General features: G+C 39.1%; 1 protein-coding gene across 10 annotated transcripts in view; it reads right to left on the bottom strand.

Moving 5' to 3' along the window:
• MEF2A (myocyte enhancer factor 2A) overlaps positions 1-15,021 on the bottom strand; it is a 171,022-nt gene extending 156,001 nt beyond the window's left edge. For 3 of the 10 annotated variants that reach the window (XM_057542638.1, XM_057542644.1, XM_057542637.1), the window contains exon 1: positions 14,478-15,017. The gene's annotated coding sequence lies outside the window, so the exon portion shown is untranslated. Of the gene's footprint in view, positions 1-13,887; positions 14,104-14,477 lie in introns of those variants that run through there. The other 7 variants (XM_057542640.1, XM_057542641.1, XM_057542643.1 and 4 more) reach the window with 6 other exon arrangements.
• Positions 15,022-15,241: the final 220 nt, after the last annotated feature.

Genomic DNA, 15,241 nt, shown 5'->3' with positions numbered 1-15,241 from the left:
TGTCAAGTCATTACTTAAGACTTCGGGAAGCTACAAAAAAAGAAATGAAAGCCCATATATGAGGTTCCAAAGACAGACAGCTGGGCATAGGTACTGACTGCCTTTAAACACCATCAAAAAGTCAGGTGGAGAATTCCAAAAACACATCATTAATAGCAAAGGTTTTAATTTATATTATGAAAGATTTCTGCTGTTTAAAGTCAATACGCCTTTTAATTTTGGTTTATATTTTTTAAAAGAAATGTATAATGACTAATGGAACAAGTCAATTTCTACCCCAACAACATAAAACACTGACAAAAAAACTTGTTAATTCTAGGGAAAGAAATGCTTAAAGGTAATAAATATTTTAAGCAACTAAATTCTAGAAACCAAGCATAAAGAACTTCCACACATAACTCCAACTTTATGTTAAATTTCTCATGTTAAAAAGACATAGATATAAAGCATATAAGACAGAACCAATTAACTTCAGCTACAATCAACAGATACAGTGCCATCTTATTGAACACCATAAAAGTGCACAGCCAAGAAATAACACGACACCTACAATTTATTGTAATCAAAGGACAACAGTTCAATCATAAAATAAAACTGAGAAAGCCAAAAGAGCAGAAAAAGAAAAAGAAGAGATACAAGTAGTTTAACTTTCAAAGAAGTTAACATCTATCAGATCAATTCCCAAGTTTAGAAGTTACCTTTCTAAAAAAAAAAAAAAAAAAAAAAAAAAAATCTACTATCCTACTAACAGAACCAGGAAACAAGTAGAATGGATAAATAAACTGTGAAGTAGTCATACAATGGCATGTGAGGTCATGGAAAATAAACGGACTTTAGCTACATGTACTAATAGTAACCTGCTTAAGAATATAGGCCAAGAGAATAATAACCACAAATTCTTAATAATTCTTAATCCTGGGGTTAGAGATAGAAATAAGACTGTGAATGTTCACACAGGGGACTTCAACAATACTGGTAGTTTTATTTTTTCAGTAAGGTAGTAGATCCACAAGTGAATGTTTTATTATTCTTTATATACCATTATATTTCTTATATATTATTTACATCTCCACCTCTAAGTGTAAAAAATTTTATTAAAAATGATTTAAATTCCAAAAAAAAAAGTTACCTTTTCTGAAAACTTCACATATTAGATTGTCATTAGAATAAAGAAGTACCAAAGAAGTGCTAGGTTGAATATAGGCCTATAACTCATTCATGTTATAAATAAAACCAAAGCATTTCCAATATACATTACAGAAATAAATATTTGAATTAATAACCTTCTTTACAAAAAAAAAGCACTTAAGACTCTTGCAATAACCTAGAACCTGCATTTACATGCTAGCAGAATGAAGCAAGAGTATTTAAATTGGTTTATATCTCCTACAGGGTACTTTCTAACATCTCTAGCTCACCAGTGTAAGTTGACTACCTATGTCTTTTCTTACTAAAACCCTTGTAGCATTGATAGCATAAGTCAATAGATTCCTGCTCCCCCTCCCCCAGAAGTAGACACTTTAGTGAGGCCAATGGTGGTAGCATTATCTAACTAAAAATATTCCCCCTAAACCATATGAAAATACAAGGTGGAAAAGGAAATCCTACACAAAACCAAGCTTTCAGCATAGCCTAAAGACAAAAAAAAAAAAAAAGCTCTCTATGAGTGGAAACAGAAAAATCACCAAATCCCAGTACTTGATTGATCTCCCAAGCTGTCACTCCACCCCCACGCACCACAAGGCTTGGTGCCAGCAAACAGGCCTAAGGGTCATTTGAAAGGACCACCAAAAATATTAACCCACCCTAAATCTGGGGAATTACTGGGAAAATGGGCAGATCAGAATACAGAGCACAGGGAAGGAAGTTCAAACTTCTGGTGATTTAAAGAACAGGTGCCATTTAAAGCACTAGCCGCCACGTAAGGGGGCACAACCTTGAAACACATGGCCTCTGGGAGAAGACAGGCAAAAGGAAGGAAAGAGTGTCCTTTGGCAATTGGATGGTAAAGGGAAAAAGAAAAAGGGGAAAATTTAAGGTCCCGCAAGACCAAAAAGAATCATAAAATTGGAAGTCTCACAACCCTTCTCTCCAACCATTAAAACAAACAAGTAAGAACTACTGAAGTAACAGGACTATTTTATACCGACAGAAGAGGGCACCATTAAACTAGGAATACTGTAAAACCCCCCAGTATCACAAAAATGAACAAAAGAAAAGTGAAATCCAGAAAATCAGGAAACAGATTTTGACATATCATGTGAGGAAAACCTCCTACCAAAAACAACCTCAAAGCAGCAAAAACTCTGTAAGTCAGTATTCCAAATAGAATTAAATATATTCTGTTAATACATTATCCTAATATATTAATAATTGGATTAAACATATTCAAACAAGCATTTGAGGATATGAAAACCACTTTGAATCAGACAGAAACTGAAAAACTAAAAACAAAAATGAGAAACTTAAAAAGCTGACTGAATTCAAAAAAGAAATAGAAAAAAAAATTATTGCAGAAATGAAGAATAAATTGCAAGGCACCCAAGGGAGAACTGACTCAAATGAAAATGATCTACCACAGTCCATAACATAACAGCATGTGTTATGAGCCACATCCATCCACATCTGGTGGTGTTTCATTTGATTTCAGATAACTTTCAATCCACCACTTCACAATAACTCACAAGCCACAACCTTTCCAAAACTCACCTACATAAGCAAACTTCATGTCTTCTTCATAGCAAAGAGCCACATTTACTCTTTCTGTAATACTTAACCATTTAACATGTTTAACCGCATGACTGCTGTTTTAAATAGGTTTATTAGGTTCCTATCTTTTCTCTTTAATGCGTCACTGACAGAGTTTCTGAGTATTGTTTTCCTGGCTCCATCGATGCCATGAACCCCGTGGTCTTTATTATACAACTTTGCATTGCACACTGATTTTCAGGAACACACATGCCATGTTATAGTAGAAGTGACTGTACATGTATACAATCATATACTAACCCACACATACATATATGTGTGGGTTAGTATATACACACATATTTCTTAGCTCTGCTGAAAAGGCCTAGAAACAATGACACCCCAGGAGCAATGAGCACACCTAGCACCCAGATCTTGGTTTCTAAATGCCATCCTCCAACGAAAGGAGCCAGGGCTCTTCGGAAAAGAGGATGATTCCAGGATTGGGAAAGGTAAAACACAAGATGAGTCTGGAGCAATTAAACAGTCTCCTGCTTTGTTTAGAAAAAAATATTTATTGTTGCGGGGTTATTTTTTTTTTTGCTTTTTTGTTTGCTTGTTTAACTTAAGACAATCTTATTGAGACTACAGTATCTGAAACATTTTATATGCTGAAAACCTTGAGATAATCTAAAACAGTGTGCTCTGCCTTAGGGCAGGCATACCCTTAGGCTTTTTTTAATAGATAAATCCTCTCTGTTCCCCAACCACTACATACCTTCACTTCCACTCCTCTTCAAACACCCATTCCATGGGCAACTCCTTAGGCCTCGTCATTAACAGGAACTGTTCCACTTCTGAGAGTAAGTTATACATCCCACTCTCTGACCATACCCTCTTTATCCATCTAGGCACTCTATCACAAGTAAATTCATCATCTTTCTCCAAAGCCTAAACCTCCCCTTGTGCTTCCTATTTCAGTAAACCACCCATTCATTCCCTCAATTGCCCAAGCCATAAACCTAATCATTACCCTTAACTCTTTCTCTTTCACCTACCACAAGCCCTCCATCACTGAGTCCTTTCATTCTACCTCCTATATACCTCCTCAAATCCAACTATTTCTTCAATCCTCATCCCACTACCACAGTCCAGGCCACCTTAACCCCTTTTAACTAATTTGTTGTAACATCCTCCTAATTATTCTCCCTGCCTACCAGTTTTTTGGGTTTTTAAAATTTATTTATTTATTTATTTATTTATTTATGGCTGAGTTGGGTCTTTGATGCTGCACGCGGGCTTTCTCTAGTTGCAGAGAGTGGAGGCTACTCTTCGTTGTGGTGCGCTAGCTTCTCATTGCGGTGGCTCCCCTTGCTGTGGGGCACGGGCTCTAGGCATGCGGGCTTCAGTAGTTCTGGCTCGCGGGCTCTAGAGGGCAGGCTCAGTAGTGGTGGCGCACGGGCTTAGTTGCTCCATAGCGTGTGGCATCTTCCCGGACCAGGGCTTGAACCCATGCCCCATGCATTGGCAGGCAGATTCTGACCCACTGCGCCACCAGGGAAGCCCTGCCTACCAGTTGTAACTCTCTCTGAAGAAGTCTACACAGTGCAATCAGTATCACCTTTTAAATTAATTTTCTCCAGGCTTAAGATGCTTAGATTTTCCCTAAAATAAAGTACAAATTCCTTAACACAGCTTAAGGGCTCTTCATAATCTGGTCCCTATTTATCTCTCTAGTCTAATCTCTCTGGCACTGCCTGATCCATCCATAGTGTACTCTTTGAGTTTCTCCAAGCAACCCAAGGTCCTTAAATGTATCTCTTGCCCTTAACACAGGTCTAGTAAACTCTATCTACTCTCTTCACAAGGCTAAGTCCTATTCACTCTTTAGACTTCAACCTAAGTTGAAAATGTCACTTCCAGTGGAATAAATTTTCCTGGCTGGGATCCCTGAAACTGGGTTAATTGCCCCTTCTATGTGCTCCTGTAGCACTCTGCACTATACACATCAAGCACATAGCAAAGTGAATTATAAACCTATATGTGTCCATACTCCCACGTGACTGTGAAAGCCATGCCTTTTCACTCTTATTCCTCATCACCTAGCCCTGTGGACTGAATGAATAAGATAATGAAAACCAAACTGTGAAATTGCCAAAGTAACACAATGTTTACGAAGAATTAGAACCCAATGACTCCTGGCTCAGTAGCACAATATTCTTTCCACTATACTTTGTAGCACTTAATTTCACTTTCATAAACAAGTCAACGTTAATTATATATAAAGCATGTAACCTAGACTTAAAAAGGATCTAGATATCATCTCACTATAATTAAAGTGAAGCCCAGAAAGGGCTAAAGAACAAAACACTATAAAACAGCAATGTCAAGATTAGTCGTTTTGATGTTCTTTAATTATATACTTTAATCTCAAGAATTAGGTTTTTAAAATTTTTAAGTTGAAAAACTTTTAGATGTTTCATTACTTCAAGGTTAATAAAGTTAGTATAAACAGAACAAATGAATCACCAATTCACTTAAAAGTTTCCACAAAATTACCTGAAATGTTACAACAAAACACAAGAACAGTTAACTATGGTATAAGAGTAATAAAGATAATATTGAGTCACTATTATATTTATACATTATAAACCACCTATGGGTACCAATCATGCTCAAGGCACTATGAAACATATTCACTGAACATACAAAGAGATATAAAACAGGACTCCTATTCCCAAGAACCTTAAAATAAGTTTTGGAAATCAAGACCCAACCATTACAGAATAAAACAGAAAAATTACGTGACAAATTAGTCACTTAAACTGTTAACAGTTTCAAAAGAAAAGATTCTGTGCTAAGGAGTTCCAGGAACGTAAAGAAAAATTACAATCTACTGCTTGAGCAATTAGCATAAACTCAAAATTTCTCAGCTTGGTCAGCTGAAAAGGCTCTAAAACAATGATATTCCAGTATCAACAAGCATACCTACTGCCCAGTTCTTGACTTCTAAATACTCTTAACCCAATGAAAGAAACCAGAACTCCCTGAAGAAATGGCCAATCCTAGGACAGCTGCAGGAAAAGCAGAAGATGAGCCTAGAATATCTTCTGTCCCCAAAGTAAGGAAGTGCTCCAAAAATGATAGAAACATGTCAAAACAATCAATGAGTTAAGTTGAAGGAGCTCCCACTGACCAAATCTGAGTTAATTTGGAACATCAAAATGAATACTGACAGGGGACTTCCCTGGTGGCACAGTGGTTAAGAATCTGCCTGCCAATGCAGGGGACACAGGTTCGACCCCTGGTCCGGGAAGATCCCACGTGCCACGGAGCAACTAAGCCCGTGAGCCACAATTACTTAGCCTGCGCTCTAGAGCCCGCGAGCCACAACTACGGCAGCCCGTGCGCCTAGAGCCCGTGCTCCGCAACAAGAGAAACACCGCAATGAGAAGCACGTGCACCACAATGAAGAGTAGCCCCTGCTCGCCGCACCTAGAGGAAGCCCGTGTGCAGCAACGAAGACCCAACGCAGCCAAAAATAAATAAATAAATATTTTTAAAAAATGAACACTGACAGGTGATAGAGTATAACCTACTTCATAAAAAAAGAATCTATAAACATATTGATATTAAATAAGCAATGAAAAGGAAAAGCTCTAATTTACAATTGAATAGAAGGTCAACTAACAAATGTAGAAGGAATAATAGAAAAACACCACTTTGAAACCGCTGTGTAATAACTGATTCAGGCAAGAATCATCAACAAATGCTAAAACCATTATGTGAACATTCTGGGGGAAGACAGAGTATTTACACAGTCTCAAAGGGTCTCCCCAAAGATTATTCAACAATAACAAAGGGGACAATGAAAACTTTTATATGGAGTTTTCAAACCTTAACTAAGTGATTCAAGTAAACAACAACAATGGGTCAAACAGACATTATATTGCCTCCTGATAGTGATGCACTGAAGGATATATCATCACTTATGTGGTATTCCTGCATCCTACAAAACAAAGGACCTGTACTCTTCAAAACTATTCATGTCAGATAAAAAAAAACACTGAAGGATTGTCTCAAATTAAAGGAGATAGGACAACTAAAATGCAATAAATAACACTGAATTAGAAAAAAACACTATTAAAGGATATTATTGGCACAACTGGAGATTTCAACATGAACTGTATAGTAAATTATTGTATCAATATTAAATTTCCTGAATCCATCATACTGTGTGGTTATGTAAGAATATCTCTTCGTTATTAATATTGCTAAAGCACCTGGGGTAAAGGATCATGATGAGTGAGACCTACTCTCAAATGGTTAACAATAAAAATAATTATAATAGGAAAAGGAAGAAAAAGGAGAGAAGAAAAAAAAAGAGGAAAAAGAGAAGGAAAAAGATCTACACAGTGGATTCCTGCTATTACAGCACAATACATGATATGCTGAATGAGATTAATATATTTAATATGTGGTTTCCTTGTTAGCAAAGTACATTAATGCAGCATTTCCAATCTATCCCTTGTATGCATCTGTGATGCTCTGCCTCAGATGATATGCCTCCGACTTTAACTGAATAAACTTGAATCTTTCGCATACTCGAGAAGATGTAATCAAGGAGCTTCAAATTATAGATAAAATAAAATAATAATATCTGTTTCCAGAGTTTGGGGCCACTCTGCAAACACAGAGAATCATAAGGCAAATATGCTAAATATATTAACAATCGGTGAATCTAGGTGACAGGTATATGAGTTCACTGTACTAGTCTTGTAACTTTTCTCTAAGGTTTTCCCAAAGCAAAACATTAAAACAACAACAACAACAACCTTCTGACAATACCTTTACTTTGGGAAAACTGAGCCATTTCTGAAAAACAAAATCTCAACTTGCAGATTCTTTTCTCCCTTTCCCTTCATAATCCATGTGAAAATAAGCTTAACACCATTAAGAAAAAGGTCTTCAGCATCAAAATAAACATTTTGCTAAAATAGTCCCCAACTTCCAAACAGGTTATGTTCCAAAAGCTCATTTGTAATTTAGGTATTTAGAATGTGGAACCATCTTCACCATTACAAATAGTTCTTAGGTTCCTAATGCTGGCCACAAAAGCTCTCACAAAATGGAATTTCAGGAAATGCTATTATACTTAGGCTCGATAGCTCTGAGATTCCTGCCTTGACCCAGAACACATATATTAATATATACAGGAAATGCACAAACTAGTATTTTATAATCTGGAAAGTTCGTTTATAATTTTTAAAGTCTCATTTGGGAAAACTGGTTTGTGTTGGTCATTTCAGTTGATTAGGACAACTTCCACTCAATTCAACATTTATGGAGATTTAATATGTGGCATGACAGACTGGTTGGTACTGAGCATACAGAAAGAGCAACACAGTCTTTGACAGAGGAACTCCGCCTAGCAGAAGAGAATGACATCAATTATAATACTTTAAATAGTCTATAATGGATTTTACTCTACAAATAGTGTGTGCATCAAGAGCAAGGGAGGAAAACTTTGTCTAAAAACATTAAAATCGGTATCAAGATAACATCTGAACTACAACTTAAAGGATAAATATGAGCAAGTGAGCATTCCAATCCCTGGCAAAAACATGAATGAAGATATAGATATATTACATTCAGATAATGGAGAAAAACCATAATTAAGCAACAACTAAACAAGATATGTACAAATTACACTAAGTGTCTTAAAGAAAATAAACAAAATGTGTGACAGAGTAACTAACAGACTGCAACATTAAACAGGATGGTCTGAGTGAGAAAGTGAGATCTGGGCTAAGTTCCAAAGAGTTTGGCCAGGCGAGCCTTATGAAAAGCATCTCAAGCAGGTAGTACAAAAAGTGCAAAAGACCCTAAAAAGGAAGTAAAAAGTTTAAAGAACACTGAGAGGCGCAAGTGGCTGGCATCCAGTGAATGAAGGGAAGAACAATGAGAAGAAGAAAGATCATTCAGGGCCATTCAGGTCACGGAAAAGAATACAGGCCATTTGAGAGAAACGGGAAGTCACTGGAAGATTTTAAGGAAAAATGACATGACTGAGGCTCTTAAAATGGTCCCTAGGGCTGCTGTGTGAATAAAGAACTTGTGAGGAACAGGAAAAGAAACAAGAAGCCCAGTCAGGAGGCTACTGCAGTAATTCATGCAAGAGATAATGAGGCCTTGAAATAAAGAGGTGAAGGCAGTGAAGGCTAAGAGCAGTGGATTGGCTCAAGATAGATTCTGAAGGTACAACATAACGTGTGGATGGGTTGGATCTGAGAGAAAAGAAGAGAACCCGAAATGATATCTTAGGTTTCTGGCTTGAGTCCTGCCATTTACTGAGATGGGGAGGGCCAGCAGAGACACCAGGGTTTGAGGGTAGGAGAGAGGAAGAAGATTGGGGGAAAGGAATAAATAGCTATATCTTAGTCACGTGGCTAACATGATGTTTGAAATCCCAACTAGATTTCCAAGGGGATATCACACTCAGGAAAATTCTGGGCTAGAAAAATAAAAGTGGGAGACATCAGCATGAAAATAATAGCCTTTTCAGGGAAGAGCAAATAGCTGGCCTTAACTGGGTCATAGAAACTGAAGAGTTGTGGCTGACAATGAGCCTAGAAAGATAGGATAGAATCATACTATGAAGTGAACTGTGACTAATAATGGCAACAGCAGTAGCGGTAATGATAGTAACAGTAGGAGAAAAAATTACTGCATTTTAGGTACCAAGGACTGTGCTAAAAGCTTGATAATACACATCTCATTCAATCGTCTCAACAACTCTACAAAGTAAATAACATTATAATCACCATTTTATACACTGAGCCTCATGAAGACTGAGAACTTGCCAAAGAAAAAGTGCTAGAGTGGGTATTCTAAAACTTAGGCAGTCAGATTTTAGAGATCAACCTCTTATCTTTTAAATTACTGCCTGTTTACTGATTTTACATGCCTTCCAAGTTTTTTTTAAAAGAAGAATGCAATTTAGATCTGAATTTTAGAAATGTAATTCTAATCTCTATGTAAAAGATGGATTGCTAGGGGTGGAGATAAAAAATGAGACAAGCAAATACAATATTAGTCAATGCAAGAGCACCTTGTTTTAATAAGCCAACAGCTACAAGTTATCTTACCAGGTTAAATGGAGAGTATTCTTTTGTTCCAAGGGTCACAAATCATACCTCAAACTAATCCAAGTCAAGCTCCACATGCATGCTGCTGGCAACAAAAATAACCTGGTGAAAAGGTCCAGCTCATGCAGTATAAATTTACCACCCACTACCAAAACATTTCTCAAAACATATAACAATGTAACTTTATTGATGGCTGAATTTAAGTTCATAAATTAAAGTTTACATTTTTGTATAAGAAAGAAAATAAAATTAGTATTAATTCAAGACAACCATAAAAAGATGTGCCTTGGTTGATAGTTATTAGAAGTCTGATCAGCTAGTGTCTGTTTTTCACCTATGTTAACAATTCCTCTGGCTTTCAGCATCAACAGGTATTAAACTGAAGAAGTAAATTATCTGCTGTCATACACCAATGTTCAAAAATCTGGTATTCCACTTCATAAACCAGATAATTTTCTTAACTCATATGCTTACGATTTCATCTTGAGTGATTATTAAGATGATTCAATATTAGATAAAATACTAAGTTCAGTAAATATCAATTTAGTAAATACAAAAATATTAAAATTAGTAAATAACATATATCTATATAAATAATATAGTATTTATTAAATATGTGCCAACACATATCCCGTGCCATGCATGAGTCTTATTAACAAATGAGCTTATACTTTCAATTATAATAAACTGGACACAGGATCCATTTATCATAGAGTACACAGATAAACCATACACAGATAAAGCACACCTAAATAAAATAATTTAGTTCCACCAAGCAAGTAAAAAGAATAAAAAATTAAAATTACCAACTAAAGAAAACCTATTTTTTAGATATACCTATTCCAGGTATGTTATAAAAATATTTTTATAATTTCAAATTTTAAATATCATATCTTAAAGATAACTCCCACAGATAATTCCTAAAAGACATGTTTCAGTGAAAAGTAGGAAAAATGCTTATATTTCACTTTTTTTTTTTTTTTTAATGTAGAGAGATCATGGAAGTTAGAATCCAACAATGATTGCATATCAGCCAACTAAACATTTTATGTTTAATCTGACAATGAATTTAAGATGCTGGGATATTTTATCCCAAACAAATATATGAGCATTCTCCTGTATTTATACATTACACGAAGTCCTTTTGGTAACAAACATTAAAGGTACAGGTATTGGGCAGAGTACCTACACAATCTACATAGAAAGGAAGGGATGTATGCAGGAAGAGATGAAGGGAGACGAGGCAATATGCATTTTTGTACATCAAGTCTCAGGGAACGCCCTAGGAACTATCACACCATTATTTCATTTAATTCTAACAATTCTATGGGGCAGGTGGTGTAATTCCTTCCCATTTTACAGAAAACATCTCATAACTTTGTCAGTGGCAGAGCTGGGATCAGAACCAAGATCTGATGACAAAGTCAAGCAGCCTTCCTTTATGAGGACTTGCAAATCAGCATAATGTCTTAGAGTGTTCTATGCAGGAAGTTATCTAACTAGAAAACAGATTTGATTTTCCATATTTACACTTCTCTTATTACTTCAAACATTGAGAGAGCACTCACTTCTCAATTTACTAAGAACGTTCAGAAATTTTCTTTCTAATCTAGAAGAAGGCAATGCTGATCATTTTCAGTCCACAAAGCAGTATTTTCATTGCCCCATCGCTGATAAAAGAAAACTTCAGCTAGACTTTGTAACATTCATATGTACCATTAGTATATCTTCCAAAACAAACAAACAAAAAATAGGTGCATAGTCTGATTACAAGACAGAATATATAAAATTAGAAATGCCCAAAGAAAATCTAGGACCATCATCATTGTGTGTTACTCTAAATTCCTCTTGCCAGACTTTATAAAAGCAGCAAAGGGAGGAAAAAAAAGTGGCTTCCCAAAACCACACTGATAAGCATACCACTTCCCAGTAACAAATTTACTTATGGCTTCCCCCTCCTAAATCGGAAAACAAATCTACTAAAAAGATTTTATTAAAATATTTCAAACTTCAAAATCACGTTCTAATAAACATTTCCACAATTACTTAACCACTCTCAGAATACACTTAGATATTTCTCTTGGTAACCAAAAAATTAATGAGTGACGACACTGCTACTGCTTGAATATTAATAAAATTAATATTAACCTGCACTGCATTCTTAATGTAAAATACAAAGAATAATGCAACTGCCTTGAAAAATAAAACATCACCATTCAAAACAACTCATCTTTAAAAGATTATTTCCAGTTGCATTTACAAAATAATCTTTGTCAAACATACCCATTAAGGAAACATAAAAACTCTAACAATATAGAAGATTATTCTCAAACCCTAATTCAGCATGGTGACTTTACAATTATTATTTCTGAGCCCCAAAGAGTTTCCTTCTACTGAGCACTCCCCACCACTCATTCACTCATTGCCCTAAACAATTTTATTGGACTTTTGCTGGGAAGCAATTTAAGGAGTTAACATGATTTTATCATCTTTGCTCCAGTATGAATAAAACCATAGTTTCATATATAACAACAGTGTGAATTGAATGAAAAACCTGTGTTTAGAGAGGTCACTACCATCTCACAATCGTTGACGGCTTTAGTAAATAAGTTTCTATTGGAAGCACTCTTCCAACAGAAATATTAAAGCCTGTGTCTGCAAAGTATTTAAATCACTAGTTTTAGTTCTTCAGAGTATTTTCATTTTAACACCATTATCACAACTTTTTACTACAACGCTCACTGAGAATTAGAAGTGATTCCAGAATCAGTTAGTGCATCATCATATAGAACTAATCTTAATGTTTTATATAACATGTGTTCACTACGTTTGATATAAAGTCTAACTAAAATTGTCTTCCACTTTAGTGAAAACACGTTTGACTTTTTTCTTAAAACAAAAGTTGCCATTCACAGGAAAAGAAATGAGTAAAGACTGAGCCTTCCAAAACTAAACCAAAAAAACAAAAACAAAAAACACCCCAAACCAAAAGACCTATATACAAAAGCCATAATAACACAATATAGTTATTTTATCCTCATTTCCTAAATTCACACTATTAAAATAAATGCCGTTTTTGTGTTTGCAGAAAAAATCTTTAAGCTATTTTGTTTAACTTTTCCACAGACTGTACAAGTACTGCCAAGGTAACAGATTTTAAAACTGACAACTGGAGTACTTGGCAGATGCCAAAACAACACAGCTGGATTCTTAAAGGAAAAGTGCTCTTCTGTAATGTACACCTAATTAGAGTTTTAGAGAACCTTCTCTCCATATAGTAATAGATACAAGACACAATGCAAACATACTGTGCTAAACCTTGAAAATGTTTAGACAGTATTTGTTTTAAAATACACACACTCTCAACACACCACAGCAGGCCTTTCTAAAAGCACACTTACTGGAATCACAATCTCATTGTAAAATAAAATGCAGGTTAACACGGTGCTGCTAGTCTTCAATCTACACATGGTTCCCTACTGGATCATGACAGAAGGCTCGTTTCTTATCTCAGTAATCAGTCATCAGGTCTGAGGACATTTTTATAGTTACACTTTAAAGCGAAAAAAACCAAAAAAACAAAATAACAACACAAAAAACCCTTGTTTTTCTAATTCAGAAATGCTCATCTTTTCCAAACTTGTTTGCACTATCTCACCTACTAATAAATCCTCACTGATCAAAGACAGATGGAATCGAACTAAAAGGCAAAGTTCCTATCACACAAAACCTTCCCTGCGAGCCGGGATCTACTTAGATGGACGTCCTGGGTGAGGGCAGCGAGCGGTTCCCTCTGTAGCCCCTTCCCTCCCCGCGACGTCTCCCCGCACGGTCGGGCGTCCGCACCCGCAGGTACCCCCAGCCCGGGCCACCTCTTGGCCCCAAGTACCGACCCGACCACTGACATCCACACACACACACGGCCACTGACTGACTGACACACACACACACACACACACACACACACACACACACACACACACACACACACACACACACACACACACACACACACACACACACACACACACTTCCACTCCGTTAGACCAACCTTCTCCCAAACAGAAGTGGGGGAACTTCTTCGAGTCCAACAACAGCGCAAAACGCCCCCCGCACCCCCTGGTAAACCGCTTCGGGGAGACCCCGGCCTCACACTGGAAGATTAAGAAAACAGCCCTCGGGCGTTCCCCTACAGAGAGGCTCCGGGCCCCCAGGGAACTCCAACTTTCAAGGAGGCGACGTCCACCACCGCCCCCCAGCCCCAAACACAGCGCGCGCCCTGGGAGGCTCCTCGCGCCGAGCCTGCGCGGCCGACCCTCCCTCCACCGGCCCGCGACACCCCTTCAGACCTCGGGCCCGCCCTCGGGGCACCCCGCCCCCACCTCCGCAGGCGCCTTGCCCCTTGTCTCCGACCCCGACGCGACCACCGCTCGCCGCCTCCCCGCACCCCACCCGCCCCGCCGCAGCGCGCCTCGACCCCTGCTTTCTGCCAACCGGACACCACACCGTCCCGCTGTCCTCGGAGTCCCGCAGGCGCCCCTCCAGGGCCGCGTCGCCCCCCTCCCCGGCGCCCCCAGCCCCCTCGCCGAGACGCCGCCCCTCTGGCCCCGCGGACTGAGCCCTGCCGCCCGCGGCCCTCACCGTCTCTCCGGCGCAGCTGGCGGGCGCACACAAGCCGGAACGGGGGCCCGCCACCAGCGCTCCGCGCCGCCCGGAGCCGCCTCCTTCAGCCCGGGACTCGTCGGGACATCAGCGCACGGATCCCCACACCGGGGCTATTTTTAGGAGACAGGCCCGGGCCAGACCGGAACTCGTTCCTGCCGACGCGCGTGCGCACTATTTCGACGGTACTCTGTGTCCCTCCGCCAAGCTCGCCTTTTCCTTTACTTCCCTTCGCACCCTCTCTGGCTTCTCCCTTAAGTTTTCTTCACAGAGCTGATTTATCCTGTTGGTGGGTCCTAGAGCACTTGGAGTGGGAAAGACAAGGGTGCGGGCAAAGAGAGTCACACTGTTTGGAAGCGAGCACTACCCCACAAGGACGTGAGGGGCGGACTATGTTTTCTGGTGGGTGAGGAGACGGATCACCCGGCACAGGAAGGAGATGACGGCGGTTTGGCGCCGGGGCTACAGGCTGGAGCTCGCTTCCCTCTGAAGGACCGTGTTCTCCTGGAAGGGATACTGGTCACTTAATGAGGACCCGGGCGCCTCCTAGGGCGGGGCAGCCCAGCGGCGTCGCGCCCTGTAGCCCTGCCTCCCCCACTGCTGCCTCCCTGACCAGCCGCGGGGGCCGGGCTCGGAGCGGCTCCAGAGACGGGGCGCGTGGCAAATCGCCTCGCTTGGCCGCCGGCTCCAGCCAACCCGGGGCGCCGGGGGGCGGGGTCCCAGGGGCGGGGCCGGAGCTCGGG

Source organism: Balaenoptera acutorostrata, chromosome 3 (assembly GCF_949987535.1).
Source record: "Balaenoptera acutorostrata chromosome 3, mBalAcu1.1, whole genome shotgun sequence".
NCBI lineage: Eukaryota > Metazoa > Chordata > Mammalia > Artiodactyla > Balaenopteridae > Balaenoptera > Balaenoptera acutorostrata.
The sequence above is the reverse complement of the archived record's forward strand: the minus strand, read 5'-3'. Positions and strand labels throughout refer to the sequence as shown.